The sequence below is a fragment of the Marmota marmota genome, unplaced genomic scaffold (assembly GCF_001458135.2).
Source record: "Marmota marmota marmota unplaced genomic scaffold, marMar, whole genome shotgun sequence".
Taxonomy (NCBI): Eukaryota; Metazoa; Chordata; class Mammalia; order Rodentia; family Sciuridae; genus Marmota; species Marmota marmota.
Window position 1 is genome coordinate 65,128,133 of NW_025999842.1, and position 20,226 is coordinate 65,148,358.

The 20,226-nt window shown below is 43.0% G+C and overlaps 1 protein-coding gene across 8 annotated transcripts in view; it reads left to right on the forward strand.

The window, feature by feature from the left end:
• Positions 1 to 20,226, forward strand: part of Plekhg1 (pleckstrin homology and RhoGEF domain containing G1) — a 208,941-nt gene that overhangs the window by 99,319 nt on the left and 89,396 nt on the right. Inside the window, exon 1 of one of the 8 annotated variants that reach the window (XM_048799857.1) lies at positions 17,289 to 17,977. The exons of 6 other annotated variants lie outside the window; for them this stretch is intronic. The gene's annotated coding sequence lies outside the window, so the exon portion shown is untranslated. Of the gene's footprint in view, positions 1 to 17,288; positions 17,978 to 18,036; positions 18,057 to 20,226 lie in introns of those variants that run through there. One more of the 8 variants, XM_048799885.1, reaches the window with a different exon arrangement.

Here is a 20,226-nt window from a genome sequence, read left to right on the forward strand (position 1 = left end):
TTCACTCAATGTGTAATGACTACCACGTGTTCAGACCTGAGAGTTTTCCCGCTGTGTAACAAATAATTGCCCTGTAGATGTAGGTGCTCCATAGATGCTTCTGGAGTGCCATTCTCTCTGAATCCCCTTGCTAAAGGGGAAGAGAGACTTTGATTATGAGGCCTGCCTACTCAGCTCAGGTCATGCCACTTGACCCCTACCTCCCTGCCCGTGCAAATGGCCACACCTGGGCTGGCCTGTGTGACTGGCGCGCTTGCTGACGTGTGGGCCTTCAGCGTGTGCCGGGCTCAGTGGTGCCCTGTGCTTGTTAAATCACTGAAGCCTCAGAACCCCGTGAGGCCACCATGAGCAAGCAGTTTTAAACATGGCAAGTTTAAACAATAATTAAGCAGTGTCCCTATTTTCGAAATAGTTATGAGGGATCTTAATGAAGGACCCTTTTAACTAAACAAATAAACAAAAAACTTTCCTTTTGAATTATAATGTAAATAAATGAAAACTTTGAAATGATCTGGTTGTCCTCCCCTTCTGAGGACAAATGCTGGCAGTCATTCCTGGCCCCTGCTATTTTTGCTAATTCCTGCTATGTTTAGCATTGATAGAGCCAAATTTTAGATCACAAGTTTCGGTAAATAACTCACAGCGAGAATAATATTTGTCCTCGGCAGTAAGTGGGTTCCTGTGGTTTCACATTGGCTGTTTGTTGGGGAGGGTACCATGGGTCTTTGTAGTGTCCCATATTGGAGGGAGTGCCAGAAGGGAGCTTCCCATGTGGCTTAGCTTCATTGAGGGTTGGAGGCCATCTCTGGCTGGCTCCAGCTGGCTCTGGAAGTTCAGGGGGCTCCCCAGCTGTATCCACCATCTCTCTGAAAGATGCCACTGACTGAGCTCACCTGTCAGCACACTTGTCAGCAATTCTCAGTTCCCACTCCAGTCCCAGAGAGTGAGACCCCTGGGGTTGAGAACCTGCGATCAGTGTTGCACCCAGCCCGCCGGGGGCTTTGGATGCCAGCTAAGTTTGGGGAACCAGGGTCCAGAGTACCTAGGATGATCCTTGTGCTAGGCTTCCATTTCTTCCTCCATAAAATGAAAATTCATACTACAGATCTGTTCTAATGCCCCAGCACCCCAAGACACATGTCCTAAGCTCTCTAATTCCATAAATCTGATTTAAATTCACTTATCTGGCAGTACTGCATAGGGATTAAGAGGACAGTCCCTGAAATCTGACCGCCTGGGCTCAGCTCCTGGCACCTCTACTCCTCAGCATTGCTCACCAAGCTGCTTCACTTGCTGTGCGTCGAGTTTTTCATAAAATGGTCACAACTGCGCCTGAGTCCTGAAAGGGTTGTAAAGAGTTGATCGGGTCCATGTAGAGCGGCACCTGGTACTTAGCAAGTCCTTGCACATTGGCTAGGAACAGACTTATCTCTCCCTAACACCTTCTGAAACATCCAGGACAGGAATTGTGGAGGACAGCTTTATTTCTCGTTCTTGGGCTACATATTTAAAATGCTCTTAGACACTTGCTAAATAAATAATAAATTAATGGTGTTAAAATCTGTGGTTGTAAGGCTACACAGTGGGGTGTATCTATGGATGACAAAGAAGCTGAATTTTTAAGAAATAAGCAACAGTTCTTTAGAAAGAAGATTATGTATCAGTGGGGATGTGTGTGAGGCTGGTGATTGCTTCCATGTTGAAAAAAAAAATGAGTGAAATGAGTTTAGATTTACCTGTGTTTGGGGTTCTTTTAAACCTTTTGGCAGTTGTCCATCCTTAATGGGGGAACAGCTAACATAGTTGAGTGTCTGCTATGTTGAGTCTCTTCATTTTGGCTGATGGAGTAAAACCTTTGGTCTGGTGAGGACTTGGGTCCATGGGTGTTTTTAAAGCATTCTATCAAAATGAAAAGGTAACCCTCCAAAATAAGGCAGTATTCTGAACTTTGACCAAGGTTGAGTGAAGTGGAAGTCCATGATCATAAGTCCTAGATCCACAATTGAAACAAGGCATATCTCACTCCATCCTTCACTCTTTAATATCACTAAATATGTAAAACTAAATTTTCATCAAATGAAATGATATTTCATTTAAATGCTATTTTAAAACCACAGCTACCTGGCACCACCAAAAAAAAAAAAATTGGGGGGCTGGGGATGTGGCTCAAGTGGTAACGCACTCTCCTGGCATGCGCAGCCCTGGGTTCAATCCTCAGCACCACATACAAAGATGTTGTGTCTGCCAAAAACTAAAAATAAATATTAAAATTCTCATTCTCTCTCCCTCCCTTCCCCTCTCCCTCTCCCTCTCCCTCTCTCTCTCTTCTCTCTTCTCTCTTCTCTCAAAAAAAAATAAAATAAAATAAAAAACACAGCTAGACAGCCAAGCAGTGTGGAGCATGGGACAGAGGGCACTGGGAACCTCTCACTGTAGATATTATTTTCCTCATTGGCACCCACAAAAGTCAAACTTGTGTTCTGATCTTCTCATTCTTCCTCTGTCAGTGCCAGCCTTTAGATGTAAAAATGACCAAGGTACCTGGAGAGACACAGACTGCAGAGAAGGGCCACAGGACTGATCTCTGGGGCGGTCTCTCTTGGCAGATGGCTGCCCTCTTCACTGAGTTTTCACATGGGCTTTTGCATGGAGGGAGATAAGATCTCTGGTGTCTCTTCCTCTTCTTATAAGGCCTGCAGGACTAGGGCCCCACCCTTATGACTTCATTGAACTTTAATTACTTCCTTGGGTATTAGGGCTTGGACAGCCAGGGTGGGGGTGGGGCACAATTTCACCCTTCACCGTGACTTGGGTGGTGTTGGATCACACCTGGGAAGTGCTGTTTGGACTGTGTGGGAACCATTGCCAGCTCCATTCGTCACTTTGGGCTTCCAGCACCATTATAACAGCTGATGTAATAGCCTGTCCAAATAGATTAAGATCTCAGTGTCCACAATAGAATGGAATGCAAAGCATATTGGGAAGATACACCGCCAGGACACTCGTTCTCATAAGCCAGAAATGGTTTAGCTCATCTTCAGGGGAACTCTTAAAAAGTAAATACAGGAGGTCACATTTATCCATGTAGAAAAGAGGAGCAGAAGAGCCCCCTGCCCTCTAACACTTTCTTGGCCTTGGGGTTCCCCGAGAAACCTGGAGAAGGAGCACTGAATGGGACTACCAGGCCCCTGCTGCACTCCTGCTCCAGCCTTCACAAGCAAATGCCCCTGCTCAGGAAGTGCCTCTGAAGGAACCTCAAGACTGGGCAGGAAATGTAAGCAGGTGACTTGGTTGGCCAGGGTCCCGTGGTCCACTGCAGTCTGGAGTAAGTAGCTTCTTCCCTCGGGGAAGCTCTCAGCTTTTCCTTCCATTTCAGGATTAGGGCAAGTGGTTGGTTTTGTTTTCCTGTCTCCGTCACCCACTCCTCCTCCTCCTCCTCCTCTCCCTCCTGAGGGAAGATATCACATATCAGAGATCCCTCTGCACAAAGACAGGCTACGTCTGCAAATCCTCTCAGAGGCCTCTGCATATTAAGATTTTTCTCTCCAGGGTTCAGAAAGAAGTAAACACCAGGATGGTGGACAGGACAGGACTTTTTCCTCCCCTTGCTAAGAAAAATGCAGATGGTCGACTAATCCCTCCAGCTGTCTTCATGAACGATCAGTGTCAAAGTTCACAAATGCTCTTCCAAGTTAGGGGGACTACTTGTTCCTCTTTTTTACAGTCATTGTTTACTTTGATGGGACTAGGATATCTGATTCTAAGTCTTTCCCTGCCTCCCCCACCCCAGTGCTGGGGATCAAACCCAGGGCCTCACTGGCCTTGGGCATGCCAGGCAAGTGCTCTGCCTCTGAGCCACTCAGCCAACCCCCCTAAATCTTAACTTCTGTCTTATTGTTTTTACAAAGTCACAACAAAACTAGTGTTTTATGAGATTAGGGTATCATGTGTAAATTTGGGCATTTATAGTAAGTGGATCTTGACATTTTGGAAAAGAGTGTCAAAACAAATCCCTCTGGGCACAGTGGGAGGCTGAGTCAGGAGGACTTCATGGTCGAGGCCAGCCTCAACAATGCAACCTAGTGAGACCTTGTGTCAAAATAAAAAAATGTAAAGGTGGGTGGGGTACAGGTATAGCTCAATGGTAGAGCACCCCAGTTTCAATCCTAGTACCACAAAGAAAATAAATAAATCCCTACTTTGGTACTTCTATAAGGATGTACAGATGGCAGGATCCCTGAGTGTCACCAGCAAACTCAGTATGGCATTCTTTGGGGGATGTGGTTTTTGTCTTGCTGTTTGGGAGATTTTTTTCAATATTGAAACTATGGCACCAGAATGTCCAATTAAACTGCTTCTCCTATCTTGATTCCTTCATAGAAACCCTGAGCAAATTCTAACATTTATTGAAATGTAGGATTATAAATGAACTAGAAGGATAAGAGACAGATTCATACAAATAATGGGAAAATGAAGGTGAGCTAACTTCCTGAACTGCAGCTACCAGTCCCCACCCTTCCCTGTGGGCCACTCTGCCTTTTCCCACCCTCCTCCTCCCCGTCAGACCTCCCCATGGTGGGAAGAGGGGTCTTATGGCATTTTTCTTTGCCCTGACTTTGTCTAAAGTAACAGACACCAGGTAATTATTTAGGAGGGATTTTTTTTTTATGTTTTATTTTCTTGTGGTTTATAAACTGAATAGGAATAAATTGGTTTTACTGGGATATATAATTGGGTGACTTCTAGGACTACTCACCTAGCATAAGGCACAGTGTCCAGATGTGTCCATGTGTGTATTACAGAGTCACATGCCTCAAGGACCAGGGAGATCATGGAAAGGAGAGAGTAGGAAGGGACAGTACTAACGGGGTGACGGGGACCGTGGCATACAGGAATCGCAAAGCCAGGGGAAGCACTGCTGCTGAATGAGATGTTCAAACTTCATTTTGGGGGGGTACCTCTTCCCCATGTAGTAGTAGTAGTAGTAGTAGTAGTAATCTGATTTTTTATGGGAGGCATTATAATTTTTTAAACTTGAGTCATTGGTTCAAAAAAAAATTAAACTCAGTGTTGACTCAACAACTGGTGTTCGAGTCATTTTGACTGCCCAGTCCCAATTCACAACTGCTGGGGAAATCTTTGCTTCTTACAAGGCCTCGCCAGCCCCATGGGTACAGGTGAAGTCAATTAAAAGACAACTTCACCAGCACAGTTGTCCCTGCCTGCTGGCCTAAGGACAGGGCCTCACCCTCTTCCTTCCCTCTGCTCTCAGACAGCGCCTCCTGGGGCCCCTGCTCTGGGGTACTCCAAGTTCTCAAGCTCCCTGGTCCTCCTGGTGGTGGGCACCCAGACCCTAGGCCCAGGCTGCTGAAACTCCGCATTCTTCTCTGTATGGGAAAGAGATCCTCCTTCCTCTTGTGTTTTCTTCCATTAGATGAAAAGAACTCACAGCCAAGTTGACTGAGACATTATTATTGTAATATTTCCTGCCTTTTTTTTTCTTAAAGACACCCAGTCTCTTCTTTCTTTTGTGGGGGCAGACATAGACTTTGGGGTTGGCTGGGAATGAGGCTAGCTGAGTGTGCTTCATGTTCAAACTCAGAAGCCAGTAATTCCCCTGAACCTAATGGCCTTTGCTCATTCTGTGCCTCAGGCCAGATTTCCTTCCCCACGTCTCTTCCTGAATCTTTCATACTAGAGGAGGCTCATCCCCAACCCCTATCCTCAGCTCCCCAAATACGACTTGTGATATATATCTGAAAAAAATATGTCTGAATGCCAGACACTGTCAGAATCCTTTTGCCAGAATCCATTCCTAGCCCCTTGTAAATCAACCAGCCCCATCAATCAAAGAAAGTCAACTGGGCTGGGGATAGCCACAAAGAGTCTTCTGGTCTCAGCCAGTCTCCATGACATCCCATTCATCAAATTTGTTTTAATCATCATAATTTGTATTGGTTTAGATACAAGATATCCCCCAAAATCCATGTGTGAAACAATGCAAGAATTTTTGGAAGTAAAATGATTATATTAAGAGAGGTGTAGCCTGATCAGTTTATGAATCCACTGATATGGATTAACTGGGTAGTAACTGTAGGAGGTAGGATGTGGCTAGAGGAGGTGGGTCACTGGGGGGGGGGGTGCTTTGGGGTTTATATCTTTTCCCTGGTGAGCAGAGCTCTCTCTGCTTCCTGTGGCCGTGTCCTGATCTGCTTTCCTCCACCCTGCCCTTCCATCATGAGGTTCTGTTTCCCCTGGGACCTAGACGTATGGAGTGGGCCAACCCCAGACTGAACCTCTGAAACTGTGAGCCCAAATAAATTTTCCTCTTCTACATTGTTCTTGTCAGGTTTTTTGGTTATAGTGATGAAAAAGCTGACTATAATATAATTGAATGTAAACTTAAGAAATAAGAGCTCCTTAAATGATTTAGAACCAACCATACTTACATTGTGTGTTATAGAAGCATAATTTCTACAGTTCTATATTTAGTCCAACTTCTGTATTACTGCTCTCCCAAGGTGTATTAGTGCAGTTCTATGGTTGGGATGCTGCCACAAATTATGACAAGACCCCTGCGGTAGCCTGAGCTATTTCACCATATACTTTATAACTGGTTTTCAGAATGCAATTTTGCAAAAAGTGGAGGTGAGGTCAGTAGATATGTAAAAAGCTTAACCGAAGGCTAGACACTGGTCTACTGTCAGATGATGTTGAACATTTTTGTAGGGAGCTTTCCTTTTGGCCATAATTGAATTACAATTATTGCCAAATTATCCTGGCACATAAGGAATTATAGGAAATTTCACTCCTTTCCCTGTCCAGAGGCCCCATGTTCCTATTCATGCATCACTGTTTGGTTACCTGACTGTGACAGTGGCACCACATCAAAGATCCTAAAGATGATTGTGAGACTCAAGAGAGACTATCCGTGAAGTTAAGAAAGAATTCACAGTGTGGACACATCACTCCAAATCATGGACTCTTTGATGCAGACATAGAGAAAGTGTTCTTAACTGTCAGAGAATCCAGAGCTCTTATTTTACTAATCTGGAAGGAATCTGGAACCCAAAGTGGTTAGTGACTTGGCTAAGATGACAAGGGTCCATAGAGCTGAGGTCCCACACATCTCAACTCTGGACCATGCATCCTTTCCACCCATTATTTTGTGAGTGGTAAGTGATAACTTTGATTGCACATAGTAAGTTCAGCTTTGGGGATGATTTTTATGATTAAATCATTGTGAAGGTAACCCTTAGAGCAGCTTAATTCTTTGGGGTTTGCCATTTTGTTATGCTCTGATTTGTAAAGACACCTGAGCAGATGTCTTGTGTCTGGAGCCATATTGGTGATTGGTCAGTTTTCCCTGACTTCAGGTCCCTTGGGACAGGTGACCAACTGATTCTGGGAAGGACTCAAGGCTCAAATGCACACAATCAGTTCATAAAGCCCCTAGAAACATCATGACAAACTGAATGGAGTGGAGTGACCAGCCCTCCTGTCCCCCACATATCCTTTCGTGACCCTTTCTTTTAGGGTTTCTTTGATGTTCATCTTAATCTGATTATACCTAGATGGAAATGCTGGGCAGGGAAGTTTACATTGTGATTCACTGTAACTGCAATTTATTAGGACCCCATCCAAGAGATTGGGCAAAATCAGAGTCAGGGTTGCTACCCAAGCAGCTCTGCCCAGGGTCTGAAAGAAGAAAAAAAAAAGCTGAGAAGAGAGAAGATCGATATATACAGATTAAAGAATAGAATCACACCAGAGTATAGAAAGAAAGGAGAGGATATATTCTAGTAGGGGGACTGTTAGAGTAAATATGGTTGTTACTTGTGCTATGCAACAGTGTGCTTGCAAACAAGAAAAAAACAAATCTAGGTTGAGTGGTGTTATGGTTTAGAAATGAGCTGACCCCAGATCTAAAGTTAATGCAAGAATGATTAGATTATGATAACTGTAACCTAATCAGTGCATCCTAGTTTGAATGGACTCATTAGGTGTAACTGGAGGAAGTGGGTCACAGGGTGCGCCCTGGAAGGTTACAGCCTCCCTGTGTCCCCCTTCCTCCTTGCTCTCTCCTTCCTGACCCCACCATGAGCTAAGCTTCATTCCTTCGCTGGGCCCTTCCCCCAGGATGTTCCTCACCTTGGGCCCAGAGCAATGGAGTCAGATGTCTGTGCACAGAGACCTCAGAAACCGTTCGCTCCAAATAAACTTGCCCTCCTCTAGGTTGTTCTTAACGGTATTTCGGTCACAGCAATGCAGAAGCTAACTAATGCAGGTGGTCACCCTGGGCATAATGCCAGGGGTACCTGCAGTCTGTACCCTCAAGAAACAAAGTAGCATGAACCATCTTTTCCCTCCACCCAGCTCCCCTTGCTCCCTCTTCTCCAGCCTGCAGAAGTCAGTTCTCATGTTGCTTCTTCAAGGAAACCTTCCCAGACCGCCCCAAACCAGACCTGGTTTCCTTTTCCATGTATCTCGGCCTCGGTGCCTCCCCTTACCTCATACACATCTAAGTCATCAGTCACCTGCTCGGGTGACGGTCCAGTGTCTGTCCCCATGGCCAAACTCCATGTACCTGGAGGACAGAGTGTGGCTGCTATTTCTGAGGGTCTGACTTGGAGGAGCAGGGAGCACATTTGTTTTCTAGAGAACATTCTCTAAAAATCGTGTCTTTTCATTGTATTTTACAGTGGTAATTTGGCATGAGGATTTTAACATTCCAAAACACTTTGATGAAAGCAAGACTAGAGACCCATACAGAAGGTCAGCAGGGGGCGGTGCCATTTCTAAGCACTTTGGCCCACTGCACCTGGCCCCTGGGCTCCCGACATCAAAACTAACCTCCAGGGTAGTACTCGATGAATATTTGAATAAAGAGGTAAAGTGGATAGAAATGTTGACAGCCCACCTCACATTACTAAGGAAGGAGTTATAATTTCTCCTATATTTTTTTCTGTAGCACTCTTAAAAAAACTTCCCCTCTGTGTGAGAAAGCACTTTGAAGACTAGGACTGCGTCAGAGTGCAGTGGATTATCTGAGCAGGGATGGAGAGTGCCCAGTAACTAACAGAATCCAGAGATGGCCACACTTGGTGGGATGTAAGTGACCACTGAAACGCCAGATAAAGAGTCCGATTAGAACACCCCTAAAGTATCTTTCTTGGATTGACAAGCTGTGATGGTAGGATTTTAGTCTGTCTAGCTCCTGTTAGAAAAATAAGTTCCAGAAAAGCAGGATTTTCACTGTTTGATTCACTGCTGTGTTTTTAGTGCCTGCGACCGTGTCTGGCACGTGGTAGCAGCCCAATCAATACTGAATAAATGAATATACCTGTAGATAGCAAAAGGGAAAATGTTTCTGGCATGGAATAGGCTCCAGTTAAATGTGCATTTCATTGACTTGAATCAAATAAGCCATCCAGCCAAAGGAACTGAACAGGCACTTCCAAGATGAAATATGAATGGTCAACAAATATATGAAAAAATGTTTCAACATCTCTAGCAATTAGAGAAATGCAAATCAAAACCACTCTAAGAGCTCGTCTCACTCCATTCATAATGGCAATTGTCAAGAATACAAGTAACAAAAAACGTTGGTGAGGATGAGGGGAATAGGGTACACTCATACCCTGCTGGTAGAACTGAAAATTGGTGTAACCACTCTGGAAAGCAGTAGGGAGATTACCTAGAAAACTTGGAATGGAACCACCCAGTTATCCCACTGCTCAGCATATACCCAAAAGACTTAAAACAGCATACTACAGCGATGCAGCCATGTCAATGTTTAAGCAGCCGCTCAGTTCACAATAGCTAAGCTATTGAACCAACCTAGGGGCCCTTCAACAGATGAATGGATAAAGAAAATGTGGTATATATGAACAATGGACTATTACTCAGCCATAAAGAAAAATGAAACTGTGGCATTTGCTGGTAAATGGAGACTATCATGCTAAGTGAAATAAGCCAGTCCCAAAAAACCAAAAGCTGAGTGTTTTCTCTGATATGTGGATGCTAACACAGAGTAAGGGAAGGGGAGGGAAGACTAAAAGTTAATTTGATTCGACAAAGGGGAATGAAGGAAAGGGAGGAGGGATGGGAATAGGAAAGACAGTAGAATGAAACTGACATAACTTTCCTATGTTCATATACGAATACACGACTAGAAACTCCACATTATGTATAACTGCAAGAATACTCTAATAAGTGTAACTTATTCTAATAAGTTATACCCTGCATGTGTATAATATGTAAAAATGTACTCTATTGTCATGTATATCTAAAATGAACAAATTATAAAATTTTTTAAAGCCATAAATCAAAAAATGGCTGAAATATTACATCATGCCCTGGAGTAAAAAGCAAGGGTCAACATTCCAGTAAGCATGTGAAGTCCAACTGCTACCTGCTTTGTAGACCAAACGTTTTGGAATTCATATGAAATTGTATTGGCCCAGGATCTGCAGGGCACGGAGCTAGCTCAGGTGCTTCACATGCAGGGTTTAATGGAGGGATTCTTCATTAAAGAGACAGGGTGGCTTAGGGAGCCAGCAACCACAGCAAGCCTTAGCCTCTGACCTCCAGGACAACAGGCAGGGACAAGACAGGATTAAGGGAACTCAGGGAGGATCTGAGGCATGGAAGAGCCACCTCAAATGCAGCCAGTGCTGAATACTAGACCTCTGCTCAACAAAGCCACAGAAGAAATGTCCATTTCCCTCTCGTGTTGCCTCTTAACATTGGTCCCCACCCCCACCCCACTAGCCAAACCTACGTGGATGCCAGCCAGCAAGGGAGTGAGCTGTATACACCCGGGGACAACACAGGGCCTGAGAAAGTGGGATCCAGGCAGGAACAGGGCCAGCGCATGGGACTACCCATCACCCATCGCATAAATTTAATTTTGTATTTTAATTACAGAATACATATTTATTAAAGAAAACTTAGAGACAGGATCCAAGTAGTGAAGAAATATATAACCCCACCCCCCCAACAGCTAGTATTCCTAGTTTGTTTTTTCCCTCTTCTTTCATATATTATAAAGGATTTGATAATTTTTATTCAGAATAAACCAAAATAAATTTGGTTGCACTTGTTTCGTGACCTAATTAAGATAAACCTGCAGGGGAACAGAGAGCTCTTTTTCCTTTCCTTTGTTCTGCTAACATAAACAAGTTACTTCATGTACCTCTGTGGGAACCAGGAATTAGGCAAGTGCTTAGACTCACAGAAACTTTCAGCAAGTTTGACTCTCAGCTTGGACACCAAGTAATTAAATATAAGATGAAAGATGAGTCCAACTCGTCTCTCAGATTGGAACAAGGGCTCGAAGCGAAGGCAACCTAATTGAACTTGATTTTACTGTCAATAGAAAAATTCCTCTTCACTTTCAATATTGTTTGATGGACAGTTTGGGAGTGGGGGAGGGACAGTCTAGACAAATACAGCAAATGTTTATGTGCACAATCCTTGGTAGTTTGTAATTGTAACTGCAGTGCCCGACACTGTTGCGTCACACTTGATACGCTTGTCATTCTTTGAGATTTGTCCAATCCTGTGTGACAGGCATTCCAAGAAGACAGCCCATGTCCATTCACTGTGTCCAGCATGGAACCTGGGGCTCAGTGGATGCCATTAGTGTGGACGAATAAGGGGTTGATGCTATTTTGAACCCAGCTACCGGGGATGCTGAGGCAGGAGGATGGCAAGTTCGAGGCCAGCCTGGGCAACTTAGTGAGACCCTGACTCAAAAATCAAAAGGGCCTGGGGCATAGCTCAGTGCTTGCTTAGCATGTGCAAGGCCCTGAGTTCAAGCCCCAATGCTGCAAAAAAAGAGGGGGCATGAAAGGAGAAGGGTCATGGGTTGTTGCTATGTGAACCATCAGCATTTGGAAGGGTAAGGATCAGGGCCCACGGCAGCAGGTGGGCATTTCAGACTATTGTTATTGCTTAATGGAGGACCGTGGCCCTGTGGCCATTGCCTTCTTTAGTTAAAAGAGAGAAGAAATCCTGGAAAGAAATGTCACTTAGGAGTGAGTTCTGCTTTCCTGGAGCAGAGCCTGCATTTGGCCTTGTACAGATTCTTGCTGGAATGGGATTGTCCCCTTGCCCTAGAGCAGGAGGCCAAATGAATGTAAGCTCCAATCACCCCACTTCTTAAAATTATATAGTCTCCCCTGAGATAAGTTCATTTGTTCACAGATTGTACATCTTAGAGGCTAAGCTGTCAACCTCCTTGACATTGACCTTAATTTTGGGAGTAGGAAGCTTGACTCAGATGATCCTGAAAGATGGTAATTGCTCAGGGTGAAGAGTGGCGATGGGGCAGTGGGGAGGGGGAGTCTTGAACCAGCTCAGAGATTGATTTAAATTTCCTCCAAGCAGCTCATGTGTGTCTGCCTGGCCAGTTTCCATCCTCCCGCCTGCTGCTGTGGAGAATTGCCTCTGAGCTGAGCCCACCATGGCTTGGTCTACGGAAGGGGTGGGAGCAGCTGGCAATGTGGAGCTGAGCCTCTTCTTCACCCCCCACATCCAAGGAGCTGCATCACAAAGAGAAGGAAAGGCTGGCAGATGGGGGCTGTCTCCTCTGCCAGGATGTGCAAATGATCGTTACTCTGAAACTGTTAATTCTCATTTTAATTGGTGTTTTGGAAAATACTACTACAGGATTTCAACCCAAGTGCCCAAGTCCCTTTTGCAAATTCAAGTACATTTTTCTAGAGTGTTTCCAAAAGTATAGATTGTGTGGAATGCCTTTAGTTATGAATGGATTAGATGTGTGTTATCTCCTGGGGGAAGAATGTGTCTGGGAGCAGCCTACATTCTTCCAGGGATAATTCCTTCATTGTGCTCAGCTCAGCGAGTCCTCCAATGGTGTCCTTAAAGATGGGAGTCATAGATTACTGAAAGCAAGAAGCTATTTGTAACATATTTGCTTGCTTGATATCTAAAAATTGTTCAGTTCAGAAATAACTAAGACTTGATTTCACCATCTCTGGAAAATAAAGACCAAATATCCTAAAAAAAGAACAGAATGGAAAATGAAGCTAATGATTGTCCCAGAAGCAGAGAAATGAGCCCAGGGAGGAATGCCTGGAACAGCATGGGCATCAGAATGAGGGCCTTCAAGGCCACCTGGTTCACCACGTGGCTGCCTGGTCTCAGGGAAAAGTTAGAGGGCCACTGGACTGAGGGGAAGGGCGGGCTGTGACAACCTGTTGGGACTCATGGCTTTGTGTGTTTGTTTTTTGAAATTCTTGTGACCATGCTTGGTGACAGTGCAGTATGGGGCGAGAAACTAGGTTTGCAGTCGGATGACTTGAGTCCTGGTTGCTGGCGTTTGTAGCTTGGTTTCTATTGTCACATTCACTGCTGCAGGACAAACAAGAAATGTTTTCATGTAATTTCTCCTACACTTAGTCAGGCTTTTCTTGGGTGCTTTTGTCTGTCCTTAGACCCCTATCTTCTGCTGAGTGTAAATACTTTTTAAATTTGTACAAACAAACTCACTTGCTGTTAAAATTATTTCACTTTGAAACTAACCCTTTCAAAAGGAGAAAGCCAGCTTAACCTTTTTGTTTATTTGGCCAAGTGCAGAGTTTGCCTCGTGTAACAACAGCCAGGCAGAATTTGCAGTAGGTGATGTTTTCTGGGTTTAGAACAGGCAGAGTATATATAGATTTTCAATAAATAACTGTGATGCAGACGGATGCTAATACATTACCGCTCACTTGCAGGAGAGGAAGGTCAGTGTGTCCTTCTAAGGGACTTTCATGGGGGATATTTGGTACTTTTTGGCATGCAATAGACTTCAGTGTTTCTACACTTATTCTGTGGTATACTCTTAGAAAATGCAATTTCATGCCTTTTCTATTTCAAAGAAAAGTTCTGATAGGCCACTGACAAAACATTCTTAGTATATTTTAAGCCTATGTATCAGGAAATAGCTGGTTTTATCACTTGTCCTGAAAAAAACATATCACGATGGCATTATCTTAAGTCACAACATACACAGGGTTCCCCATGCACCTACAACTCCCCCAGCATGTAAAATTATTATGTTCTGTGTATAAAATACATGTTTTGACGCACCCCTTGTAACTGGTAGTACCTTTGTATCTGAAAATGTCTGGGTATTTTATAAATCTGCCTTATCTGATATTAATGATATGAAGCAAAATCTTATCTTGATTCCCCCAAAGGCATGTATTTGCCCTTCTTTTTTTCCTCTGGACCATTCTTTTATCCTTGGCTGCCCAACTTCTTGAAGCTGTTGCCTGGATGTGAGTTCGGCAAGGTGTCTCAGTTAACCAGGACCTGCTAAGTCCCTGCAACTGTGAACTGCCCTATACATTCCCTTCTCCTTCTGCCCAGACCTACTAGACAAGCCCAGCCTGGTCTCATTCCTAAAATCCCTGGCTACTTTGGAAGGATGGGCAGGCTCATTCATAGAATGTCAACAGGGACTGCATGATCCTTCCCAAGGAATATTGGAGTTTTGACTGAGGACTTTTACTCTCAACCAAAAGGAGTTGGTTTCAGGTTGAGCATCTTTAATCTGAAAATCTGACATCTAAACTCTTCAGAAATCCAAAATGCCCCCAAATCTGAAACATGTTTAATGCTGATGTGACAGCACACATGGAACTTGTTTCCAGACCATGAAACTTTGTTTCACCACAAAATTATTATAAATACTTTATAAAATTAACTTGTAGCTAGGTGGATAGGTATATGTGGAACATAAATGAATCTCATGTTTAGATTTGGGTCCCACACCCAGGATATATTTCATTGCATATATGCAAATATTCCAAAATCCAAAACCCTCTGGTTCCAAACATTTTGAATAAAGGATACTCAACCCATAGTGGGATTCCAGGCATTAGGGCAGACTTCTGGAAAAGGATTTTTAAAATAGTGAGGACTTTCTGGCCCTTTTCCAGTCAGACCACATGCTATCCTTGCTCACTGGCTTGAATTTTGGTGGCTATAGACATGTCCAGATGGGTGTTGCTCTTCTATGCCTTGAATCCCTGTTCCAGGTGGGGACACTGTGAAAAGAACCTCTACCTCCTGATTGTCAACCAGCACTGCCCACCAGCTTCACACAGAGCAGCTTTGCTGATTTTTGTTTCCTTGAAACATATGGAAAAATGTTTGTTTTTGTTTGTTTTGGTACTGGGGATTGAACCCAGGGGCACTCAACCTCTGAGCCACATTCCCAGCCCTTTTTCAATATTTTATTTAATTTTAAAAGGTATCTTTATCCCTTAATGAGGCATATATATGCATGAACCATGGCTATTATCATTTGAGAAGAAATTTTTTGAGCAAAAGCTATCTTTTCACCAGGATTAACATTGCCAAATAAATTATGCACAGGGGCTGGGGTTGTGGCTCAGTGGTAGAGCGCTTGCCCCTACCCCTGGGTTTGATCCTCAGCACCACAAAAAATAAAGGTATGTGTCCATCTACAACTAAAAAAAGATACTTAAATAAATAAATAAGTTATGCAGAGAGAAGGGGCAAGGATTCCAGCACTCCTGCCTTTTGTGTGAATCCCTGCCCACAGGTGGTGGATAAAAAAAGACAAAAAGTGCTAGTGTGAGTGCAGGGGCCTGATCTGAAAAATCTTAAAATTTAAATACCTAGATTTTAATTTAAATGCTATAACCCCTTGCTGGTTGTGGATGCAATTCAGCTGGTTTCCGTTACTTCCAAGTGATTTGAGTTACGCGAGTTAATGATCTTGCTAAAGCAAGAATTGTGGATGAACCACAAAATGACCATCCCATAGGACTAAATATGGCCTGGACTTCACTTCAGACCTATCCTTCAGGACTCTACCTTGTCTAGTGAGTGAGCAAACTGCCCACTGGCTTCACACAGAGCAGCTTTGCTGATTTTTGTTTCCTTGAAACATATGGAACATCTCTCAAAAATGGCTTGTTTGCGTTTGTTTTGGTACTGGGGATTGAACCCAGGAGCACTCAACCTCTGAGCCACATTCCCAGCCCTTTTTTAATATTTTATTTAGAGACAGGGTCTCAATAAGTTGCTTTAGGGCCTCGCTAAGTTGCAGAGGCAGGCTTGGAACTTGAGATCCTCCTGCATCAGCCCCCCAAGGTACTAGGATTATAGGTATGCACAGCACCCAGGCAAAAAAAAAAAAGAAAAGAAAAAAAATGTTTTTTTTAAAAACATGGTTTCGGGCAAAGAAAAATAAAAAAGCCAAGAACAGTAACATTTTATTGAACAATTAATGCAGCTAACTTGATATCTACATATATGAAAATCTATGCACCAAGAAGCCAGGAACCTCTGTATGTTCCACACCACCTGAAAGTTTAGATATTTGTATCTTACATAAGGATTTAAAAATCTGTAGTCTAGGAAGGCTTCCTGGTCCCCACAGCTGACAATCCAGATAGGAAGAGATCATTGATAAACAGCTGTTTATCCAACAGGAATAACGGGGGCGAGACTGACGGGGAAGACAGGAGGGAAGCTTTTGTAAGACTTGGGCTGACTCAGCTCCGCAGAGGGGAGGGCCCTGCTGGGTGCTGGTGTGGGGCACACACACATCAACCAGGAGGACAGAGAGGTCCCTGTGGGCTTCAGAATGGAGGAGTAGACAGGCTCCACAGCCCAGGAAGAGTCTCAAACTGCCTTCCAGCATCCTCAGGTAGTGATTTCCCTCAAACAAGGTACACCCTGTGGGAGAGGAATCGTTCCACAAGTTGTCTTCCCAACTGACTGATATATTTCCATTCAGAGGACTGATTTAAGTTGTTTGCTCAGCCTTGTTTGAAAGGAAATAGGCATTAAAACAAATTATCCTATTATGTTGTTAGTTTAAAATCATTTAATAGGTATGATAGAAATAGCTTTATTAAAGATGATCTACCCGTGTTATTTTCTACAACCACAAATGAATGCTATAAATGGAACTTCTACTTAAAGGATTTTAAACCTTTGAGATAGTTTAGAGGGTCTATAGATGGACAGAGTCCATGTTTTGAATTTTAGTTCCATGTTGCAGTGGTATCAGTGTTCAATTGCGTTTTGGTACTTCCGGAGGTATTGTCAAAATGCATAAAGAGCCCAATGTCTTTTTCAAATATAAATCTATTGAATCTTTATATGAAAACAGATACGGAATTTTTAAAAAGTCAGGCAGACTTTGGGAACTAGATTCTTCTGCTGGTACCACTTAATATTTTAAAATGTAAAATCATGGAACCTGTTTTTTGAAGAAATGCCCATCAGTGTCAATTTTAAACATTTGCCTTCAGACAGATTTTTAAACTGCTTTTTAAAAAGTCAAATATATTCTTTCATAACTTGGTTTCTTTGCAAGCTGTATTCTTGTCAACAGCAACTATTCAAACTGCCTTCAGTTCCTGCCCCCTCCCCAAGTGTCCCTTTAAAAGGTATGTTACAGATGTGTCCCTTTGCTTTGAAACAAGCTCATAATTCAGGAAGTAAACTTGAAAATATCTGAGCTCCAAAGACCTTGCCGATTTAACGTGGAGCTTAGCAAGAACTATAGCTAGAGCCAGGAAGGTGCAGCCGGAGCAGCTTTAGGCAAGCGTGGGTTGTATTTGATATTCACAAAAGAATGGCAGTCGCAGGGTGTTGCTTACTGCAGTTGCATTTCCAAGTTACCCACAGTGGTGTCTATTGTCCTGTCTCTCAATTTCGTGATGTCATGTTTCATTTAAGGCTCACAGTGATGCTGAAGTCTGTGGTCTGCACACTAGGGGGAAAAGGCAGTGAGAAAGTTGCAGATCAGGTTTTTGTAAAGCCTTTGTGTGCTGGGTTTGAGAGATAAAAGCTGACTCATGCAATATTTCCACGGAAGGCGCTGCACGGACTAGTAAAAGCTTCTCGTTTTACCTGACTGAGCACCCAGTGAGGTCACTGCACCAGGCAGACGATGTGCTTCAGCCGAAGTGGAGCACAGGTAGGTGCTAAAGTGAATTCTCCCAAGAAATGATTCGGGACTTGTTCCTTCCCTCTCAGAGCAGCCGGAGACAGAAAAGGTGCACAGCCTTGGGACTTTTGCAGGGGGGTTTCTTCGCAGAGCTGCAGAAGGACAGAAGCTGGGCTGGATGCAGCACAGATGTTCTGTTGCAAATTCCATGCACTGAAATCGGACAATAAAGTTTAGAAGATGACTTTTTCCCCCCTCCATAGGAACTGCAGTCTGTCTTTAACAGTTTTGTCTTGGTTTGGATCTTTCCCTAAAGTTAGGTTGAAACAACTGGAGAGTTGACTTTCAGACTCTGGGGAGAAGTCTGAGATCCTCAGTTATCCTGCACAACATTTTAATATGCTTTCTTTCTGAGGTTCGTGCAGGCTAACCTAGAGGAACAAAAGAAATGTGTGCAAATTGTATGCTTAGCAACTGCTGTGATGAAATGTAGTCTGTCTAGCGGCAACCAAAGTTGACTAAGTAAATGCAGTGTGCATTTTGAGTGTTTTGGGTAGGAAATACTTTTGTTAGTAACAATGACTGAGGGGAAGGAGGCAGGGATTGTATTTGAAGCCGTTGTCTACTGGAATCTGATTTTATTAATTATTTGAATTTAGTGGTACTGTCATTTTTGAAAGGCAAATGGGGCATTCCTTCGGTTTTTCCATAGTGAATAGAAAAATCATTTTCATTTAAAATATTTGATAGAGATAGAGGTTGTGATTTTAATTTCCTGAAGTAATTTTGCTGATTATAAAAACAACATGCTTACTGAAGAAAAGACATGTTTGCAGATACAGCAAAGGAAGAAAATTACTATTTCTACTTGGTAAAACAAATGTTAATATTGTATTATGCATCCCTCAGTCTTATTCTAATGTGGATAATTAAGTAGTAGTGTCTTAAATTCAAAATTAGAAGCATATCCTACATCTGTTAATTAAATCACCCAGTTTACTTAATTGTATATTCCAACCACTTCTTATACCTTTAAGATTTAAAAAAACATGAAATGTAATCTTTTTACATTGTACCTTCCAGAAGGATTTATTTACTCTGATCTCTATTGTTAGACACTTCAATTTCTCTTCCTCCTTTTCCTTAAAAAAAAAAAAAGTTTAATGTACTTTGTGGACAGATTTATTTTCTCAGCGTGTTATTGTTAGTCGCTTGGAATTCTCTTCCTCCTCCTCCTTTTTCTTTAAGAAAATGTTATTTTGCTTAATGCCTCCCTCCCAATGTGCAGAGATGTTTTGGGAACAGAGTGTGTTCAATATAGATGGAGCTTGTGTATGTGGCTGTCATTGTTTAGTTGCTACTTTGAGACTATGTTTTCATCTAGCAGGAAGGTACTATTCAAAGTGAAGCTGGAACACAGAATCTTTTTTAGTCTCAATTAAAAATAAAGGTTTTTCTAGCTTTTGGCAAAGTCAGTGGCATATTTCAGCATCCAAAAGCTGGCATTAGCAGGATGTTGAAGAGAATCGCTACCGTGGGTTCCTGCTTGTGCCGGGAGCCCAGTGAGGAATGGGCACTGTGGTAAACCAGCCAGAGATGGGTGGATTGTTTCAGGGTTGCAGTCACTTCCTGAAGGTTGGATGGGACCTGGGAAAGCCATATAGTCCAGCTGTCTCACACTTACAGGCAGGAAGCTGAAGTTCAGACTCCACATGGATGAAGCAGTGCCAGGGCAGATATGTTCATCCTCTGATCAGAAGAGAGTATTATGTCATCATTTAACTTCTGATCTGTCCTCTCTGTACACACAGTTAGATACACACACACACACACACACACACACACAGTGTAGGCCTTTTGGACACAGGGGTACCTATTTGCTTATGCTGAATTTTTCAATTCCTGATTCCTTTAAGTTCTTTTTCTGCTCAATTATCTTATAAATCTAGATCCATGTACAAGAAACAGTGGACTAGATATCAGAAACCATGGTCTTTGATGCACACTTAAACTGAGCACTCTGTACCTAACCTCTCTGGGTTGCTTTTTTGTTTTTTTGTTGTCATTCATTAGTTTGTTTTTTCCAATCTACAAAAATTTTTAAAAAGTAATGAAACACATGAAAGAACTTTGAAGTTGTTTGGCGGGGGGAGAGTAAGGACAATTTTAATGTAGAGTTATAGCCATTGTATTAGGGGAAGGCTACTTTGTTATATGGAGACTTGGGTTATCTCTTACTGTATAATAAATCGCCCCAAATCTCAGTGGCTGGCAGCGGT